Below are 16,772 nucleotides of genomic sequence, written 5' to 3'. Positions count from 1 at the left end.
TCTGATCTCCAACAGCTTTTCCTCCAGGTTGGAAATGTGTGCAATTTAACTTTTTTAATTTAACGTCTGAAACCTTGGCATTGCATCCGATAATGCAGCACTGTCGTACCATTGCTAAATTAGAGCAACAGACAAGTTAGAGATAGATAATAATGTACACCGTCTACTTGCTGGACAACAAACACAGGACTACAGACTACACTACACTACTCTACACTTGTGGCAGCTGTCAATCTACTCCCTCAAGATGGCGGCGGAAGTGGCACGATTTAAGGGCGTGGCGACCATGTTACGTCGCTATGCCCGGAGTCTATAGTTGACTTCCACTTTACTGATTTTAGGGACAGTAGAATAGTATGACAGTCTGACAGTATGGTCTGGAATACAAAACCAAAAAACACACGTTCATATTCATGAAAGCAACACTGTACCAAACTAACACATTAGCACAAGTACAATCAATGACACAAACTGAATTAAATAAAGAACAGAAGCACACAACCTACAACATAAAGTACTCACTAATCAGGAATGACACATACTGCACAGAGAGGTCTGCTCTGGAGGCAAACAAATTAGACTGACACTCTGGGTCATGTTAACCTGAACACAATAAATGATAATTGGAGTAGGCTGGCTTCAATATCCAATTGCCCAATAAAGCCCTTCTGTCTGTTAAGGAACTGGCATGATACACAATTAACTGGAAGTAAGAACACCTGAATCATTAGTAATCATTATTGGCAACACCTGCATGGCCTTTCTTACAGCCGCCCCCAAATGTATGAAGTACATTTGCTTCTTAGAAAGGCTGCTAGGTGGGATCCGCTGAAACAGCGGCACTGTCCTCTGTTCCCTCTGGGACGGCTGGGAGGACAACCAGCCTGGACACTGGTCTTGTGTAGACTTTGTCCTTGATCTTGACATCTGCAGATCTGATACGCCCATCAGCGCTAGGATGCACCTCAGTCACTTGTCCGATAGGCCAGAGTGCCCGTGGGAACTGTGGATCCACCAGCATGACCACCGCTCCTTTCCCCAGGTCTGCAGATGTGTTGTGCCATTTCTGACGGCCTTGCAATCTGGGAAGATACTCCCTGATGAATCTAGCCCAGAAATGGTCCGCCAGGATCTGGCTGTGTCGCCAGCGGCGTCAACAGAGGATCTCAGTTTCAGGGTAGACTACCTGGGGCAAGGAGCCATCTGGCCGCCCCAGTAACAGGTGGTTAGGAGTCACAGGATCGGGGTCAGCAACGTTGGAAGGTACATAGCCCAAGGGCTTTGCGTTAAGTATACCCTCGACCTCTATTAAGACAGTCCTTAGGACCTCCTCTGTCACAGGCTGTGCACCCACTGTGGTATACAGGGCTGTCTTAACGGATCGTATTTCCCTCTCCCAGGTCCCGCCAAAGTGGGGCGCTCCTGGGGGGTTGAATTGAAAGGCTATCTTCTTCTTGGCAAGAAGCTGCTGCCAGTCGCGAGACATCTCGGCGAAAGCGGTCTGTAGCTCTCTCTCTGCTCCCCGGAAATTGGTGCCCTGGTCAGAGAGTAACTCTGCGGGCGTCCCTCGGCGGACAATGAATCTCCTCAAAGCCATAAGGAAGGAGTCAACGTCGATGTGGGTCAGGACGTCTAGATGCACAGCCCTGGTTGTCAGACATTTGAAAATGATCCCCCATCTTTTTTCACAGCGTCTCCCGATTTTGACCTGGAAGGGCCCAAAGCAGTCCATTCCTGTTGAATAGAAGGCCGGCTTAAAGAGTCTTAGATGAGCGACAGGCAGGTCGGCTATTTTGGGGACTGTAGGTCTGGCTTTCCATCGTCGGCAGTCAGCACATGTGTGCTGGAAGCGACGAATGGCTTCTCGTCCCCTCAGAATCCAAAATGCCCGGTGGATTTCTGCGAAAACCCGCTCCGGTCCAGGGTGGCATAGACGGCTGTCATAATCCTGGATCAGGAGCTTAGTGACTGGATGACCTGGATCCATAACTATGGGGTGCATGGTGGACTGCTCCAGATCCTGTGCCCGGCGCAGTCTCCCCCCAACTCGGATGAGCTTACCCGCCTCGTCCAGCTCTGGGGACACGGTGAGTAGCCTGCTGTTAGTAGCCTGGTAAACCCTCCCTCCGGAAATCTCATTTCCATTCGATGTCAGGAAGGAGTCTGGCATGAACGCCCATTCTGCAATATTGGGGAGTTTCCAGCGAAATCAGGACCTAACCGCGCCTATCAGCGTCGTCGCTCATCGTTCTGTGATTGACAGCTTACGTTGGCCAATCAGGTGGCGAGTTCGAGTGAGCCCGAATGAAGCCGAGTGCAAGCCTGAGTGACGCCGAAAAAAGACGAACGGCAGCCATTGTTGTTCTGCGAGTGCCTTCACTTCTTACTTTTGTTTTTAAAACGGTCTCAAACTTCTTTTTTGAGGCACGGAATTTACTATTAAGATATCGTTTGGATAGAATGTAGTTGTTTAAATTCATATATGTGGTCAATTAATCATGACAGAGCCTATTTAAAAATATAAATTCAGAGAACCGGGAGGGGCGGGCTGTGACACGCATGTATCCGCATAAGGCAACCTATTTTGGGCTGGGCCGTCTCAAAAGTCCCGCTGCGTCATATTAGTGACGGAGGTCGTAAAAATCCACTGCAATTGGCTGAAGGGGAAAAACGATCATTGGCTGAAGGGGTTGTCAGTCAACGGTATTACTCCCGCCCAACTCCAGCCCGCAGCCAATATTGCAGAATGGGCGATCATGCCAGACTCCTTCCTGACATCGAATGGAAATGAGATTTCCGGAGGGAGGGTTTACCAGGCTATGCTGTTAGAGGAAACAGACTTTCCTGCTTTGAGAAGATGCAACTCATCTGTGAAGGTTTCTTGCTGTGCCCGTTTAAGGATGAGATTCTCTGCCTTGCGGTAGTCGTCGGCAGTTGGGTTCCTCCCTGGTCCTCCTGTCCCAGACACCTCTTGCGCCATAGCATCCAGAAGCTCCTTCCAGGTGTGATACAAGCTCTCACTTGCTGCAGGGGAGTTGGCTACTGCTGTGGTTGTACCGCAGAAGGTGGCCTTGTGTAGCTCAGAGGCATCCTCTTCTGCATTGGAGATTGGCTTAGTGGGCCAATTGTCTGAGCTTTGGAGGAGGAATGATGGTCCCTGGCTCCACCTGTTGGGCTCAGCTAGGTCCATCAGGGTCTTGCCCTGTGTGATGTCGTCCGCCGGGTTGTTTGCGGAATTGACATATCGCCATGAATGAATTTACCGCTCTCACCAAGGCTCTTCCCCCCCGATTGCTCAGTTTGCCGGACGGCCAGTTCTAGGAAGAGTCCTGGTTGTCCCAAACGTCTTCCATTTAAGGATTATGGAGGCCACTGTGCTCTTAGGAACCTTAAGTGCAGCGGAAATTATTTTGTAACCGTGGCCAGATCTGTGCCTTGCCATAATTCTGTCTCTGAGCTCTTCGGGCAGTTCCTTCGATCATGATTCTCATTTGCTCTGACATGTACTGTGAGCTGTACGGTTTTATATAGACAGGTGTGTGCCTTTCCCAAACAAGTCCAATCAATATAATTAAACATAGCTGGATTCCAATGAAGGTGTAGAACCATCTCAAGGATGATCAGAAGAAATGGACAGCATCTCAGTTAAATATACGAGTGCCACAGCAAAGGGTCTTAATACTTATGGCCATGTGATATTTCAGTTTTTCTTTTTTAATAAATCTGCAAACATTTCTACAATTCTGTGTTTTTTTGTCAATATGGGGTGCTGTGTGTACATGAATGAGGGAAAAAAATGAACTTAAATGGTTTTAGCAAATGGCTGCAATATGACAAATAGTGAAAAATGTAAGGGGGTCTGAATACTTTCCGTACCCACTGTATGTCTGCTCACTTCTATGTTCTATGTCTTCTCACTTCCGATTTGACTTGTTTATGCCGTGTCCTATATGGGTTATAATTGGATAAAATTGGTATCCTGAAAATGTATTTTCTGTTTACTAAAGAGCTGGAGAGACAGGGAGACCCCTGTTACTGAACAAACACTCTACATAGGGGTCTTAAGAAACAGGGACCCCTTCTACATTGATTTCATGACTAGCTTAGTTGTTCGACAGCATTATCATCAGTGTTGAGTAAATTCATATTTTTTGTATGTGTATTTTCAGACATTTAACCACTTAAACCTTCAATACTTATTCAACTTGATCCTTGGCTCTGTACTTGGTCTGCTAGGGTTTAAGTTTGTAAAGGTGTAGTGAAATGAAAAATATGTTTTTCACACTTTTAGAGCATATTGTGGTCATCATGTGGGCATACCTAACAATAGATGCCAAAAAAAATGAAAAAAAAAATCATTTTTGTGTATTTTTACATCTAAAGTCCCTAAAAAGCCAATCTTAATTACTTCCTGTAAACGAAAACGTGCTGCGTGATGACATAACGCAGCCTTCATGAAAATAAATTAATCTTGATTACATGCACCTGTTTGATTCCCATAGCTGCACGTTCTTCAAACACAGCTGATTTTAATTACAGAGATACTCCGTTTTGAATATCATTGAAGATGAGTGTATTACTCATTTTAAACTTCATCTGCACACTAAAATATGTATCTGAAAACATTATAGGTTAGAAATAAGCCAGGTAGTAGCAAACGTGCTTCACTGGCCGTCTCTCTCTCACTTGTAAACAAACACTATAGCCGTGTTGCACACGGCTGAAGTGATTGAGATCCAACGTCCCATAGCCTGAAGGGATGGGACCTTCTGATTGGTTTAGAGTCGTTGAGCCGACGTTTCAGGCTGAACCTTCAAAATAAAATGACCGAAAATGTCACTAAAGTGCGTCTTTAAAGTGAAACAAACCCTGTTCTTATGATTGGGGGGGGGGGGGGGGGGGGGGGGGCTGTAGTAACTCTGAGGACCCCCTACGCTACGGGTCACTGACCCATGCTCCATATAGCAATGATTACTATCCCAATATAGAGCTATTTAACAAAGAACATGACACCTTTAATGGGGTGTGTATTCCATTTAGGTGTAAGTTCTAGTTAACAGCATAGAGCAGCTGTTCATGCTGGCACCCACACACTCACTGTTGTTACATTCAGCTGTCTGCTGCCTGTGAGAACACTATACTGTAGTGATGCGCGGGTGGGTTTTTTCATGACCCGCCCCGCCCCGCGACGCAACCCAACCCGCCTCAACCCGCCCCGCGAACCCATATATAAATCTATGGATTAACCCGCCCCGCGACCCGCGATTTTTTTTTTATTCTGTAAAATCATGGTTAGAAAATAATCCCCAAGTGTATTCAAACTGTTTTATTGTTATTATTCTTATTCTTATTAGGAATAAAGACAAAACAAGAGCATGTGATTTTATTTATTTTTTTGCGTGTGAGAGCGGCTGACCCGCTCACCCGCAGCCCGCATAAAATTCTCCGAAATTCTGACTTGACCCACCCGCGCCGCGGGTTGACCCGCGGGTCCCGCGGGTTACGGGTCAACCCGCGCATCACTACTATACTGTATCTCTGCCAGTGGTAGAGTAATCTCTCAAGAACAGATTCTGCACCACAGACAAAATCAGAAACAGCAGAGGTCGCTGTTTTTCATTTTCTGTGGGGTCTGGCTACGCGAGACTAGTGGTAGAGATACTTAAAGTAAAAGGGTATCAAGAAGACTCACCTCAAAACTACTCACCTCAGAGGTAGGAATACTCACCTCGGAAGACTCACCTCAGAGGTAGGAATACTCACCCCCAAGATTTTCGGGGGGTAGGAACACTCACCCCATGACCTGAGAACACTCACCTCGGAAGACTCACCTCAGAGGTAGGAATACTCACCCCAATGTTTAAAAAAAGGTAAAAAGGTAGATCTACCGGCTTGTGAGCTATGATGTTTAATCCATATCTGGATTACTCCATATCTGGATTAAATTCTTTCTTTGAAGGTATAGAATTAATAAAGTGCTTTAAATAGTGCTTTAAATACAAGGTAGATTTCATCAGAAAAGGTAAAAAGGTAGATCTACCGGCTTGTGAGCTTTCCATTTTCACAGAATGCTTTCATAATGTGAGCTTTCCATTTTCCCAGAATGCTTTCATAATGTATGGAATGCCAAAAATGCCATATCTAGATATAAATACATGAATAAATACATGAATTTATAAAGCAAGAAATGTTAAAATAAATAAATAATTGTGCAAGGAAATGTACAATTAAATATTGAAATGTATTCATTTATGTATTTATTTATGTATTTATATATTTATGTATTTATTTATTTGTATATTTATGTTTTTATTGATGTTTTTAATTATTTATTTATTTAATTATTTATTTAAACATTTAATTATTTATTTATGTATTTATTTCCTTATTTATTTACGTATTTATTTATTTAATTATGTATTTAAACATTTAATTATTTATTTATTTCCATATTTATTTACGTATTTATTTATTTAATCATTTATTTAAACATTTAATTATTTATTTATGTATTAATTTCCGTATTTATTTAAACATTTATTTCATGAATCATTTCATGCCGTATTTCATTGACGGTATGTTAATGAGGGGGCAGGCTTTAGCAATCAAACCCAGAGCGATCAAACTTCCAGCCCATAGAGCTGGTCAGTGGTCAAATGTATTACTATTTTGTTGATGAAGATAACTGTGTTTATGTTTATAATAATTTGGTTTGATTTGATAAATTAACAAATAACAATGAAAGCCATAATATATTTAAAAATATGAAGCAAAACTAAATAATATATAACAATAAATAAATGCTTGGGGATAATCCCCAACATGTTCAAAAAGGAATAGGAAGAAATGAAGACGTATTTACTCCTACCCCCTTCGTATATATCATTCCTGATTCATATAAACAATTACAAATTTAAATCAAAATCATAAAATCCTATGATATCTGTATAAATGAATTTCCTGAGGGTCCATGATGCTTTCCTAACTGTGTTTCTGGGACCACCTATGATCCCTGAGGGGTTTCTCGGGGGTCCATGGCTGGTTCCCAAACTGTGGTCCCTGAAGGGTGTCAAACTGTGGTTCGGGGACCTATGGGGGTCCCTGAAGGGTGTCAAGGGGGTCCATGGCTGGTTCCCAAACTGTGGTTTGGGGACCTATGGGGGTCCCTGAAGGGTGTCAAGGGGGTCCATGGCTGTTTCCCAAACTGTGGTTTGGGGACCTATGGGGGTCCCTGAAGGGTGTCAAGGGGGTCCATGGCTGTTCCCAAACTGTGGGTCAGGGACATATGGGGGTCCCTGAAGGGTGTCAAGGGGGTCCATGGCTGTTCCCAAACTGTGGTTTGGGGACCTATGGGGGTCCCTGAAGGGTGTCAAGGGGGTCCATGGCTGTTTCCCAAACTGTGGTTCGGGGACCTATGGGGTCCCTGAAGGGTGTCAAGGGGGTCCATGGCTGTTTCCCAAACTGTGGGTCAGGGACCTATGGGGGTCCCTGAAGGGTGTCAAGGGGGTCCATGGCTGTTTCCCAAACTGTGGTTCGGGGACCTATGGGGTCCCTGAAGGGTGTCAAGGGGGTCCATGGCTGTTTCCCAAACTGTGGGTCAGGGACCTACTATGGGGGTCCCTTAAGGGTGTCAAACTGTGGTTCGGGGACATATGGGGGTCCCTGAAGGGTGTCAAGGGGGTCCATGGCTGTTCCCAAACTGTGGTTTGGGGACCTATGGGGGTCCCTGAAGGGTGTCAAGGGGGTCCATGGCTGTTTCCCAAACTGTGGTTCGGGGACCTATGGGGTCCCTGAAGGGTGTCAAGGGGGTCCATGGCTGTTTCCCAAACTGTGGGTCAGGGACCTATGGGGGTCCCTGAAGGGTGTCAAGGGGGTCCATGGCTGTTTCCCAAACTGTGGTTCGGGGACCTATGGGGTCCCTGAAGGGTGTCAAGGGGGTCCATGGCTGTTTCCCAAACTGTGGGTCAGGGACCTACTATGGGGGTCCCTTAAGGGTGTCAAACTGTGGTTCGGGGACCTATGGTGGTCGCTGAAGGGTGTCAAGGGGGTCCATGGCTGTTTCCCAAACTGTGGTTCGGGGACCTATGGTGGTCGCTGAAGGGTGTCAAGGGGGTCCATGGCTGTTTCCCAAACTGTGGTTCGGGGACCTATGGGGGTCCCTGAAGGGTGTCAAGGGGGTCCATCAACATTCAGCCCTCATTTCTCACATTCATCACTTCTAGCGCCACCATCAGACCGTATTTTGCAAAACACATTTGTAGACGCTGCTCCTACAGATTTTGCCCTACAATCACACACATTGGTACACAGTATCTCTAGTGTCATGCCATCAACATGGTCCCACTTCTAGCACCACCATCTGGCCGTATTTTGCAAAACACATTTTTCTACAGTGCTCCAAAGGATTTTGCCCTAAAATGACGCAAATTGGTACACAGTATCTCCACTGTCATCTCATCAACATCCAGCCCTCATTTCTCACATGTACCACTTCTAGCGCCACCATCTGGCTGTATTTTGCAAAACACATTTGTAGATGCTGCTCCTACAGATTTTGCCCTACAATCACGCAATTTGGTACACAGTATCTCTACTGTCATGCCACCAACATGGCCCCACTTCTAGCGCCACCATCTGGCTATCTTTTCTACGCTGCTCCAAAAGATTTCGCCCTGAAATCACGAAAATATAACTACTGTCATGCCATCAACACCTCAACATGGATCTGTCTCATTTCCTATTTTCACACCTCTTCTGTATATCCTGCAACCTGACGATCCTGACAGCTATCAATCATTCTGGTCAGACTTAGTGATGCTTTGGTTTGTGACATCTCTCTGATGTCATGATGAGTCCATATATCAAGTCCTCCATATACGGACTGTCATAAGACAGGTTCTGAAATCACACTGACTCACAGGTCAACAAACTTGTTGACATAACGAGTTTTGCTGTCATAAGACCGGTTTTGACATCACTCTGACTCATCGTGACAGACGGATGGACGGATAATAATGAAAATCGATCTTGGGTCATAATTACACTATTACACCTTTAACGCTATGTCACTTACAGTACACTATTACTCAAATTACACTGTCACACTATTAAAGCTATTACACCTATAATAACAAAACAAAAGAATGTATTACACTGTTACACAAATTCACCCGTTGTCATGTCTCGCCCATCTTCGCACCCATTTGTTGCTTTTTCTTGGTTGGACAAAAAAATGCATCCCCTCCATCCACTAGCATTGACATAACATGTTTTTCAGTTGCCAAAGTTGCCCTTTTCTCCCCAAAAAATATGTTTTTAGCTAATTCAACATGATTAAGAGGGAACCTGGGCAGAGCAAGGAAAAATGTGTTTAACACTTGTCGGCCTCCTGGTGGCGCTATAAAAAGAAGATGGGGAAAAAAGCAGGGCAAAGGTGTTTCCTTGGCCTCTATATGTATAGGAATGTGCCTGCAAAGTTTAACGCTGATCGGTGCAGTTGTAGGTAAAACAGGAAACTTCGACCCCTCTGTCACAAGGTACTATTTTATGTGACTGGTATCATTACGCCGCTGCAGCATAAATCACCCAAAATAAGTGCTTTGCTGTCAGCTGAACAGAAAGCAGCCATTACTGTATGTTAGAAATAGGTCAACAATACAAATGACGCTAGTTTTGTGGATTCATCTATTCTAGATTTGTGGAGCTGGCCAAATGGCCCCCGCCCCATTGGAACTACTTAATATTAATGGAAAACTGACCAGTACTCTGACCACGGGATTCTGGCAATCATTTAAAATCTGTGCAACCACTTTATTAATGGCAAGTATCCCATGGCAACTATCCCTTTAATGCCAGACTATTTTCAAGATTTTATTTCCTTCTGCCAGCCTTTTTCAAGACATTTTTTTCCTGACCTTCCTAAGTCACAGTGTCTAATTTAATGCCACCTTGGGTTATAACAATAATTGAACAATCATCAGTTGGACTAAAGTAATTTTATGTCTCTAATATTGAACTGTGACATAATGTAATTAAACCGGATTTAAATGCTTCATTGTACAGTTTTGTCGCTTTCGAAACCGAAAATAACTGAATTAGGCTGTCTTGGTATGTTTGGCTTAACATGTACAGTATATAATCTGGGACAGCTGGGGCTCAGAAGATAGAGCAGGGTCGGTGGTTAAAATCCCGGCTCTTCCATCCACCACCTTACGAAGTGTCACTGTGGGAAAAGAAGGCACTTCCTGTATGTTTGGCGAAGGAAGTTTGACATATCGCCACTCATTGACACGTATTACTCTATTACACCTTTTGCACTATTACACATAATAAACTATTACACTTAAACTGCAAATACACTGTTAGACTTATTGCACTATTGCACCTACATTATTACACTTATTGAACTATTAAACTATTACATTAATTGCATTACACTTTACATTCATTGCAATAAAACACTATCAACTTAGTACACGTATAACATTATTACACATATTGAGCTATTACACTATTACTCTAATTAAACTGTTACACTTTTTACATTATTACACTCATTGAGCTATTACACTAATTGCACTATTACACTTTTTGCTGTATAACATTATTGTGCCTATTATATTTATTACACTATTACACTCATAGCGCAATTACATTGTTGGAATTATTGTGCTATTACACCATTAAACGTATTACATTATTACACCTATTATACTATTACACTTATTGCCCTATTGCTATTAAAACCTACTACACCATTACCATAAAGACTCCCTAATTGGGAGATAAGCGACTGTCAGGTCGCAGGAATACAGAAAAGGTGTGAAAATAGGAAAATCCATGCTGAGATGTTGATGTGACTGTAGAGATACTGTGTACCAATTTGCGTGATTTTAGGGCAAAATCTGTAGGAGTAGCGTAGAAAAATGTGTTTTGCACAATGCGGCCAGATGGTGGCGCTAGAAGTGGGACCATGATGATGTCATGACGGCACAGATACTGTGTTCCAATTTGCGTGATTGTAGGGTAAAATCTGTAGGAGCAGCATTTAAAAATTTGTTTTTGCAAGGTGTGGCCAGATGGTGGCGCTACAAGTGTTGAGAAATGATGGCTGGATGTTGATGACATGACTGTAGAGATACTGTATACCAATTTGCGTGATTGTAGGGCAAAATGTAGGGCTTTCGCGTTCGCCACTGCTGGAGGATTAGATCTACAAATCCTGCAGGTGGAACTGGTGATGGAATTAGACCTATAAATTATGAGGATGGAAACCACAGTTTGGGAAACAGCCATGGACCCCCTTGACACCCTTCAGGGACCCCCATAGGTCCCTGACCCACAGTTTGGGAAACAGCCATGGACCCCCTTGACACCCTTCAGGGACCCCCATAGGTCCCTGACCCACAGTTTGACACCCTTCAGGGACCCCTGTGGGTCCTAAACCCACAGTTTGGGAAACAGCCATGGACCCCCGAGAAACCCCTCAGGGACCAAACGTGGTCCCAGAAACACAGTTAGGAAAGCAGTCATGGACCCTCAGGAAACCTGACCCACAGTTTTGGAAACAGCCATGGACCCCCTTGACACCCTTCAGCGACCACTATAGGTCCCCGAACCACAGTTTGACACCCTTAATGGACCCCCATAGGTCCCTGACCCACAGTTTGGGAAACAGCCATGGACCCCCTTGACACCCTTCAGCGACCACTATAGGTCCCCAAACCACAGTTTGACACCCTTAAGGGACCCCCATAGGTCCCTGACCCACAGTTTGGGAAACAGACATGGACCCCCTTGACACCCTTCAGGGACCCCCATAGGTCCCCGAACCACAGTTTGGGAAACAGCCATGGACCCCCTTGACACCCTTCAGGGACCCCCATAGGTCCCCGAACCACAGTTTGGGAAACAGCCATGGACCCCCTTGACACCCTTCAGGGACCCCCATAGGTCCCCGAACCACAGTTTGGGAAACAGCCATGGACCCCCTTGACACCCTTCAGGGACCCCCATAGGTCCCCAAACCACAGTTTGGGAAACAGCCATGGACCCCCTTGACACCCTTCAGGGACCTCCATAGGTCCCCGAACCACAGTTTGACACCCTTCAGGGACCACAGTTTGGGAACCAGCCATGGACCCCCGAGAAACCCCTCAGGGATCATAGGTGGTCCCAGAAACACAGTTAGGAAAGCAGTCATGGACCCTCAGGAAACCCTTCAGGGAATATCATATGTATAAGATTTTTTTAAATATATATTTCATTTATACAGATATCATAGGATTTTATGATTTTGATTTAAATTTGTAATTGTTTATATGAATCAGGAATGATATATATGAAGGGGGTAGGAGTAAATACGTCTTAATTTCTTCCTATTCCTTTTTGAACATGTTGGGGATTATCCCCAAGCATTTATTTATTGTTATATATTATTTAGTTTTGCTTCATATTTTTTAAATATATTATGGCTTTCATTGTTATTTGTTAATTTATCAAATCAAACCAAATTATTATAAACATAAACACAGTTATCATCATCAACAAAATAGTAATACATTCCAGCTCTATGGGCTGGAAGTTTGATCGCTCTGGGTTTGATTGCTAAAGCCTGCCCCCTCATTAACATACCGTCAATGAAATACGGCCTGAAATGATTCATGAAATAAATGTTTAAATAAATACGGAAATAAATACATAAATAAATAATTAAATGTTTAAATAAATGATTAAATAAATAAATACGTAAATAAATAAGGAAATAAATAAATAATTAAATGTTTAAATAAATAATTAAATAAATAAATACGTAAATAAATAAGGAAATAAATACATAAATAAATAATTAAATGTTTAAATAAATAATTAAATAAATAAATAATTAAAAAAATCAATAAAAACATAAATATACAAATAAATAAATGCATAAATATATAAATACATAAATAAATACATAAATGAATACATTTCAATATTTAATTGTACATTTCCTTGCACAATTATGTATTTATTTTAACATTTCTTGCTGTATAAATTCATGTATTTATTTATGTATTTATTTCTAGATATGGCAGCTTTAGCATTCCATAATAATGATGTTGAATTACATTTAGCTAATTAAAGTGCTTTAAATACAAGGTAGATTTCATCAGAAAAGAAGGTAGATTTCATCAGAAAAGTGAACAAGGAATGCAAATAGCAAATAGCATGGTCATTTGCTATGTGTCTCCAGCTCCACACCTTGCCCCATCCACCTATTAGATATCAAACAATGAATCATTAAGTGGGATATTAGTGTTAAGTGGTCAACCCCCCTCCTCCCCTTCACTCCTGTGCCCCCATCAAACAAACAAACAAACAAACAAAGGTAGGAACCCAGAGAAATGAACATTCCAATGTCAATTTATGTTGTTAAATTACATTTAGCTAAGCATTATTGAACTTTAGTTACTTAAGTTACTATTAGATATACATAAGCATTATTGAACTTTAGTTACTATTAGATATACATTTCACTATAGTAAGCATTATTGAACTTTAGTTACTATTATATATACATTTCACTATTGTAAAACATGCATTAAACACTTTTCCCTATTTTTACCTAGGATATTTAGTTACCTACCAACTTTAGTTTTTAGAAATATTACTTTTGGTACATTTTGATGCCTTACTCTTTGTGTGTGTGTGTGTGTGTGTGTGTGTGTGTGTGTGTGTGTGTGTGTGTGTGTGTGTGTGTGTGTGTGTGTGTGTGTGTGTGTGTGTGTGTGTCTCTGTCTGTCTGTCTGTCTGTCTGTCTGTCTGTGTATTTAGCTAATTAAAGTGCTTTAAATCAGTGGTTCTCAAACTTTTTCATGTCAAGGACCCCCAAATTGACACTTATTAGCCCACGGACCCCCATTTGAAAAGATATGCCAGGGACACCCATAAGAGAAGATTTTTACGGCTCTCTAGCAGTGATTCTAATCCATTAATTTCAAGGACCCCCAGTTTGACATGCATTAGGCTACGGACCCCCATTTAATGGCATTTATATCTCTGGGACCCCAATTCATATTGTAAAATCAATGTTCATTTAACTCTGAGAGTGTACGAATGGAACCAAATGGACCCTAACGGGTCCATTTGGTTCCATTCGTACACTCTCAGAGTTACAGACCCATAAGAGTCCCACTAATCTTAGATTAGATGTTGGCCTATTTGACAGTGCAAAAGCATTTGCCTCTGATGCCTATAACATTAACGAGCGTCAACAAGCGTCAGCTGGAAACAGATGCACACACCTGCCTGCTGCAGTGCTCTAATTTGAAAGTGACTGGAGTCTGTCTCATTTCTCTGCAAAAGCCTTTGAATATGATGGAACATGATTACTGTGATTATTGTAAGCTCACATTTCATATCACACACACACCATTACAGTAATAATTTATGCAACTTTCACTAACCCCCCCCCCCCCCATAAAAACAAATAATAATACAAAAATATTTTTTATCAAAAAATATTTTTTATCAAAAAATATTTTTTTATCAAAACTTTTTTTTTTATCTGTGAAATATTTTCGCGGACCCCCTGGCTATGCGTCGCGGACCCCCAGGGGTCCGCAGACCCCACTTTGAGAACCGTGGCATTACACCATTGAGTTTTTCTGGGTGAGTTTTCCTACCCCCGGGGGGAGTATTCCTACCCCTGAGGTGAGTGTTCCGAGGTGAGTGTTCTCAGGTCCTGAGGTGAGTTTACCCACCCCCCGGGGTGACTGTTCCTACCCCCGAGGTGAGTATTCCTTTTTCAGTTGAGGTGAGTTTGTCTTGAGGTGAGTCTTCTTGTATTCAGTAAAAGTAACAATGTTGGATACAGCCAGGATATTCTTTAACATTGTCGACATGAGATCTGGATAATAATACACAGAGGGAAGGATTCACACAAATCACTTTAGGTGGTTCTCAACCAGTGGTCCGGGGACCACCAGTGGTCCTTGAGGGGGTTCCAGGTGGTCCCCATGCAGCTAAATGAGAGTTGGTAACCAAATGGACCAAATGAAATCAAATGGACTCTTACGGATCCATTTGGTTTCTCAAGAGTTAAATTATTGTTAAACATTTGCATTACTTAATTAAAGAATTGTTATTTTGATCAATGTTTGCCTGTTATCTCTCCTTTTGGAAAAAGTACTCGCATGTTTTACTTAAGTAAAAGTATCAATACTGCACTTTTGAAATATTCTGTTACAAGTAAAAGTCCAGAATTCAAAATTTAATTGAGTAAAAGTACAAAAGTATCTGAATCAAATTTATACTTAAAGTACCAAAAGTAAAAGTAGTCATTGTGCACAATGTCCCATTTCACAAGTTAAAAATGTATAAAGATTTAGATTTTTTTTTAAAATAGCCGATCTACAAGCTCACAATGCATCGCGAAGCGACGCATTGTGTGGAAGCAAGTGTTGGAAGTTGCAAATACTCAAGTAAAGCACAAATACCTCAAACTTTTACTTAAGTACAGTACTTAAGTGAATCTACTTAGTTACAAAATCGTATCCAAACTCCAAAGACAACAAAATATTCTAAATCTTGGGTCTGAGAGGCTAAATCTCATCAAATGGTGGCCCGTGGCTCAAATGCCGAATAAATAATGGCCCTTGCCCTTGATATGAAAAGGGTTGGAAACCACTGCTTTAGGTGGACAGTTTGCAGTGTAAACATATCACAATCCGTAGATTGCGGCAATGCAACACTACGGATGCCAACTGCCGTAAGAAGAACGAAGAAAATACAGCAATGTGTTTTCTATTTATTTTTCTTCTCTTGTACATTTTTTTTTCACTCTTCATACCAGTAACCTGTAAGCTGATGACAGTCTGTATAGTAGTGTGTATATCTGTCTGTCTCTTATGTCATCATGATTTGTGTGCATGGGGATCTCATCTTAAACAAGCTCAGTGCTTAATGAGTCTCCCAGTTTAGTAGACCTTGTATTGTGAATTTATACTTCCATGTACTGATGTTCTCATGTCTTACTAAATAAAGTACATCAATCAATCAATCAATCATGTGCAGCAGTGTTTATAAAGGTAAAATAAGTACCCCATGTATGCATACATAGATTACATACATACAGACAACAGTGTTTTTAAAAATAAAAGTAAAAGTACTCCATGCAAAAATGTAGATATCAACAGTGTTTTTTTTTAAGGTAAAATAAGTATCCCATGTAGCATACATACAGTAGTATTCCTTAAAGGTAGACTGATGATTATCAGACTGAAGTGTGAGGCATTCCACTCAGTAAGTGGGCGGGGTCTATGGTCTGGAGCCAGGCTACATTGAAGGCTCTATATGCAGCATACAGACAATAGTGTTTTTTTAAAGGTAAATAGACCCCTTAACAGACGACGTCACACTGGCTGCACGCAGCCAGTATGCGCGCAACGAAACCCATTATATCAGGTCTCGTTAGGACGCGTCTCACTAGCCAACACACACAAGAGGGGGTTGGGGTGTGCTGAAACCAGTGCACCCCGAAACAGGTTGGGAATTGATTGCGTGAAACAATCACCTGTGCGTCCAGGCTCAATGTTAGTAAACAAATAATTGGTCTATAAAGTACCCTATGCTTGCAGTATTGTTAAAGTGTGCAGCAGTCGAGCAGTTTTATTAAAGGTAAATGAATTACCCCATGCAGTATACAGACAGCAGCTGTAGTATTGTTACAGGTAAAAGCATGACCTCATACAGCAGTATTATTCAAGGTAAAATCAGTACCCCATGCAACA

The sequence above is a fragment of the Gymnoscopelus microlampas genome (assembly GCF_963454915.1).
Source record: "Gymnoscopelus microlampas genome assembly, chromosome: 15".
NCBI lineage: Eukaryota > Metazoa > Chordata > Actinopteri > Myctophiformes > Myctophidae > Gymnoscopelus > Gymnoscopelus microlampas.
Note: the sequence above shows the minus strand (reverse complement) of the source record.